This window comes from Siniperca chuatsi, linkage group LG17, assembly GCF_020085105.1.
Source record: "Siniperca chuatsi isolate FFG_IHB_CAS linkage group LG17, ASM2008510v1, whole genome shotgun sequence".
NCBI lineage: Eukaryota > Metazoa > Chordata > Actinopteri > Centrarchiformes > Sinipercidae > Siniperca > Siniperca chuatsi.
Genome location: NC_058058.1, coordinates 22097141 through 22103140, shown reverse-complemented (window position 1 = coordinate 22103140; position 6000 = coordinate 22097141). Strand labels below are relative to the sequence as shown.

At 41.4% G+C, this 6000-nt stretch overlaps 1 protein-coding gene across 3 annotated transcripts in view; it reads left to right on the top strand.

The window, feature by feature from the left end:
- Nucleotides 1-270: 270 nt before the first annotated feature.
- kcng2 (potassium voltage-gated channel, subfamily G, member 2) overlaps nucleotides 271-6000 on the top strand; it is a 30916-nt gene continuing 25186 nt past the window's right edge. The window contains exons 1-2 of one of the 3 annotated variants that reach the window (XM_044171479.1): nucleotides 271-873; nucleotides 1394-2927. The gene's annotated coding sequence lies outside the window, so the exon portion shown is untranslated. The remainder of the gene's footprint in view (nucleotides 874-1393; nucleotides 2928-6000) is intronic. The other 2 variants (XM_044171477.1, XM_044171478.1) reach the window with 2 other exon arrangements.

Here is a 6000-nt window from a genome sequence, read left to right as displayed (position 1 = left end):
CCTCTGACTTTATGTCCAGTGTGGTGGATGCCTCACGATAACCACACTAACACACTGTGCGAGTCCTAATCTATTACACAGTTCTTTCAGTTCTCCTTCGTTTGGGGAAGCTGTGGATCTCTCCAATATCCATCTTGAAGTGCAAAGATAATGAGCAAAGTATCCCAGAAATGAATTTGTGGTCTATATTTACATAAAATGACATTATATGAACATTCAGCTGAGCTAAGATGATAAGTTAAATTACCCACACAGGCATCAGTCATATGTCACTGATAAACTTTACAGACCAGAAATCTATTTATAGGCAGATTTTGGTGCCGGGTGAGGAATATGATGAGGAGATTCACATGCCAAGAAAAATGACAGTATGAAGAAATGCATAACACACACACACACTCCCCCTGACGCTGTGAGATTGTACTGAAGCAGTTCGTGGGTTTCCAGAGACACGGGGTGGCAGAGCGCAGCGCGGCGCAGCGCAGCGCAGCTCCGGACGCACCTGAACAGCCAGAGCGGCGCGACCGTCGGAGCTGAAAGCGCCTTTCACCTGCACCCGAGCCACGCACGCCGCAGCTCAGGTGGAGAGAGGACCCGTCTGACGGAGTCCTTGCTGATGTGGAGTGACCCGTCCACCTCTATGGCGTCTCCCGCGGTCCAAATGATTTCCTCGGGGCTCGCTAGACGTCGCGTTTATATTTTGAACGTTTAAACGGCGACTTTAAGAAAAACTCCGGCGCGACACGTGAGCGCCGGAGCAAATTGCACTACGATGTCCCGGAGCATCTGCGTGGAAAACTTAGAGGCATGCTGCATATTGAGGGGCGCGAACGCGCGAGCAAGCTGATGGACACAAGCCCAACAACCCGCTGGGTAAGTCTGGCAAGTCGGATTTTTGTCCCATTTTGCTTTAATAAAGACACAGAGGCCGACATTGTTAAATGCGTTTGGAGCCATAACGAGGAAAACATTAGAACAATCTGACACTGAACACACAGTGGAAGTCGTTTATAATAGGAGCACAGTCTATTTCATACATGTGACAAACTTATTCACTTTCTTTGTAATATCCATTGGTTTCTCTGCAGGGGCTAATTCTCAGTGAATGCGTTCATAATGTCTTCGTGGTGGCTTTTTCATTACTATAACAATCCCATAATGTTCCTGAGTAAAGGAGTTACACCTTTTAAATAGATGAGAATCTTTTAGAACCAGCTATGTGCTTTTTAGAGACACCCCCTTCGTGTTTTTTCTTCTAGTTCTAATGAATGCACAAGTCCTCCCAAATCAAACAGCAAAATGCGTAGTTTGTCCAAGCCCTCTAGAACTAGAAAAAGAGGTTGTGTGCGTCTTGTGTTGTTAACACATGGCTCATTTAACACTTTCCCCCCAGCTGACTGATCCTGCAGCCTTCAAACTTCCGGTGACAGTAAATGCGTCCAGGCCGCAAACACCTTCCTCGAAAATGGCCCGTCAGATCTGCTGGGAGATGTCTGCACGTCTTACAGAAAAGCACATCCTCAGTTCGGCTCTGTTGTAACAAAGAAGAGCTGTCCAGACGGCTTTGATGAGAAGCTTCTTGACTGTGCACGGAAACACCTTCAAATGTGGCTGTGGAGGAGGTTCATCAGTTGCACATAAAGTGACAGCGGGGATCGGTCGACCTCATTGTGGGCTAATAAGTCTGGAGGACTGGGCTGGGCAGACTCGGACTAACACATTAAAGAACTTTGTGTAACCTGTGGTGTAGCATTGGCGTTTCATCGCCTGAAAAACTAGCTAGCTGGCTGAAAGGAGGAACAATAGGAAGAAATTACAGTCCAGGAACTTCCCACAACTTGTTTCAACAGTTCATTTTTAATCAGAAGACAAATTCAGTGCAAGTAAGTCTGCAATAAATCAAGTTTTTATTTGTTAGTATTTATTGTTACACAATGTATGCTCAAACTTGGCTGGCCCCCAGTGCCACCCAGGGCCCTTACTGACTTTGCACCTGGTCTGCAGTGTATTCTGCTAAAGCAAATCTCCCAGCTGATTAAGAGTCCAGTTAAAAAAACAAACAAAAAGATTTGAATGCTTTTTCGATGAGTAAATGAATGGGCTTTGGGGCATGGAAAGTCCTGTCTACTTGGATCAACCCATTTAGCCCATTTATAATTCATATTGTAGAAACCAGGCCATGATGTTTGCCATCTTCGATTACGGACATTGTGAATTGAATCAATAATAAAGCATCTCTTTAATGAGACAAATCCCAGCTGGTCAACAGAATCATCAGTTCCTGTGACTCAGAATCTCAAAGGTGCTCTCCATCTCTGCCTCTCAGACTGTTACGTATGTGATTATGTTGTGAGAAGTACTCTTTCCATGATTATTGCAGTTCAAGAGAGACGTTTTGCGTCACTCTAGATTATGAAACCATTTTCTCTCTGATTGCTGCGCTGCTTCTGCAGTCAAGAAACTTAATTGTCCTCATGTTTTTGAGTGCAGACTGTCACTGATAAAAAGTCACTCTGAGGAGGACCAATCAGGCTGATTTAGCAGCAGGTCAGGTGAAAGGTCAGTGTCATTTAAGATCTCTGTGTGCCGAAATAGACTTCTGCTGCAGGCCTTTTACAAAGATGAAGATTGAGTGGATGTGGAAAGGCACACGTGTCTCAGGCTGCAGATTTATGCAAAGAGGCATGCAAATTATAATTGCATGAGCAACTGGTGGTAAAAGAAGAATGCAGAGATCAATTTCTTTAGGAAAGAGAGAAAGGTGACTCCAATCCACTTTGGAAGTATTTCTTAAAAGAAGCATCTTTAACCTCCAGCTTTGTGGAAGGAAACAGAGATTGGGGGATGTTTTTAATGGACTCTTTTGTTCTCACCCCGCCTAATGAGGACGAGCGGGATGTAAAGTACTTCACAATCACATGTAATAGGTAAATTGTTGCTTTGTGTGTCAAAGCCTTGCTTGTGTTAGTTTTTTACTTACTGACTTACTGACATAATATAAAAGGTCGGGACCCCCAAACTCAAGGTAGATCTTAGGGCTCACAAGATCAGTAAGAAATTCTGTTATTCTGTTACACAAAATTAATTAGTCAAATTAAATAACCTGTGATGTCGGGTCACAAGTAGCTACTGCTTCATTTTTAGGGGCCACAAGCCAAAAAGATTGGGAACCACTGCATTGGATCATCAAAGAGCTTCATTTATTATCTTATTTTACATTCACTAGAAAAACATTTGATGCCACTGACTTGTTTTGTTTTCCAAAATTGAGACCTCCATATTTCAAAAAAATGTGCTTTTTAAACTTTTACAACAAATGACAAATTTTCCATCGCCCAACGGTAGAAAAGCTTTCTCAGTTTTCAACTAACAATTGGTATTACTTTTATCTGTCTGTGTTCCTTCAGAAACAGTACAAGAATACATAACTGTGGGCACACAGGTATTTCAGAGGATAATTTTAGATAGGACATTCAGTCCATTTTTTCCCAAACCCCCGAACTACTGTACATTTACACATTTCTCTAAAGAACTGCTATCGGTGTAACAAGCAGAAGTAGTATATGTATGCCTAATACACTTGTTTTGCAAAAATCTGAATCTACAAGATGTGCAACTGAAGTTGTGATTTAAAGACTCTATACACCTCCGTCTTACCCACGCAGGTGTTTTCATTTATTTCAGACCTCAGGGCTGTATAGACTGTGCTGTTGGCATGGAAAAACTTAAACCGTAACTATTCTTATTAGGAGGTCGAGTTTCCTGACCTCATGTAATTCTCATCATTGCTCCACCCAACTTCAACCTGGGAAGAGTGGTCTAATCAGCCAACATAACTGAAAACACCTGTGTGAGTGTGCAGGGCCTTTAACGCTGATTAACTTTTTCTTAAGAGTCCTCCACCGATTTAGTGTTGAACTCCTCTGACATTGTCAGTCTTGATATTCAAATTGATGCAGCAGAACCAGAGGAATTGTCTTTTTTATTCCACATGTTCTTCCTTGTCAAAATCTGGCAGTTCGGTCAGAGATTCAGGTGTGTTAGCCACTAATGTAGCCTCGAGCCGCTAACCTCAAGCAGAGATGAGCGGGCTGACCCAACTGACATTGCGTAGCTACCTGAAGTGCTCCTTTAAGTACAAACCTTTAAAAGCACTCATTCTGATGGCTGGATTTTCAAAAACTCTAATATAACTTAATTGAATATAATAATTTGTGATCATCTCTGTACCGTAAAAATTAAGCTATAACCAGGAGACGCTTAGCTTAGCATAAAAACTGGAGGTAGGGGAAACAGCTAGCCTGGCTCTGTGCAAAGGTTAATAAACAGCACCTCTAAAGCTCACTAACAGGTTTCTGTTAGGTCAAGAAATAGTCCACCCAACAAAGAGGTGCAACCCCTGCCGTAAAACTGCAACTTGTCGTTTTTCTACTTCGGTTTTTGTATGGATTAAACAAACGAAATATAAGGTGTTAGTGAGCTTGAGAGGAGCTGGTAGGTGTATTTTGCTACCTTTGGACAGAGGCAAGCTAACTGTTTCCCCCTGCTTCCAGTCTTTATGCTAAGCTAAGCTAACCATTTACTGGCTGTAGTTTAGATCTTCTTATCTAACTCACAGCAAGAAAGTGAATAAGCTACTTTCCCAAAAGCACTTGATTTAATGAGGACATACTAAACCAAACATACTTTTTTAGGCTACAATCCTGCTGCATATGCCTTAATCTTGCATTTATTTGATCATAAATGTAAGATTTCCATGACTTGATAAGCCTTATTTAACATGTTGCCCCTATGTGGAACTCCTTCTATATAAGTTAAATTCTCTCTGTGCTTCTGAAGCCAGCCCTGAATGCAGTGTCATGCTCAATAAACTGCTCCTGTCAGAAGCACTTTGCTGAGTCGCTGTAGAGGGGCTGATCTCTGACCCCCTCCCTCGGAGAAAGCGGCCTGTTTCAAAATGATTGGCCTCACAATAGAAGAGCAAACTCTGAGGATAGCTAGAGGGGTCCCACTCTTAATTTGTTGTGATGATGTGCCCAGCCTCCCTACATCGGCTCCACTGCCTCAGGTCCAGTACAGTCCTCCTTAGTGAGTGAAGGATCACTGGCATGTTGCTATACTTACAGTCTGTGTTCTCTGGATTGTGTATCCAGATGTCCATGTTAAATAAAACAAGAAATATCTCAAATTGTAAAGACAGCATGGCTTCAGAAATGTGTAATTGAATCTAAATAGCTTTTTTCAGATGATGTGAAAAGAGTCAATCCACACAGAATGACACATTTTACTGTTTTATCAGGGAGTAATGAAACTGGTCTGATTCAGCAAAAACAGCAGGCAGTCGGACATCATTGTCTTGATGAAGTCAAAAACTTGTAAAAGTAGCTGTTTTTTTTGATCATCAAAAAATCATTTTTTTGACCTAGGTTTTTTTTTTTAGATTTTTTAGTTTGGAAAGGTTAAAGTTCAAAAGCCAATGTTTTCTCAGCCTCTAGATCAGAACAGTTTTAGATCACGGCACCCCTTCAAAGGACATTTTTTGTCATGGCACCCCCAACCACAATACAACATGCATATGTGTACACAGATGCTTATGAGTTTTAACAATTTTAGATTCAATATTGTTGTATTATGTATGTATGTATGTATGTATGTACGTATGTATGTATGTAACTTGTTAAATGTATTTCTTTGATTTTCTCCAAAATTATAATTAACGTTTCTATTTAAGGAGTACAAGGACAAACAATACAAAACAAAAAATGTTGCATGCATTTTAATGGGACATGTGAGCCTGCTGTTGATGTGTGGAGAGAGTACAGCCCGCAGGTGTGACTCCACTGACAGGCCGTTTCTTGTCTTGTTTTCATGTACACCACGGATGAGAGAGACACATCACACATACAGTGGTGTGCTAAAGTGTTTGCCCCCTTCCTGATTTCTTATTTTTTTGCATGTTTGTCACACTTAAATGTTTCAGATCATCAAACAAATTTAAAT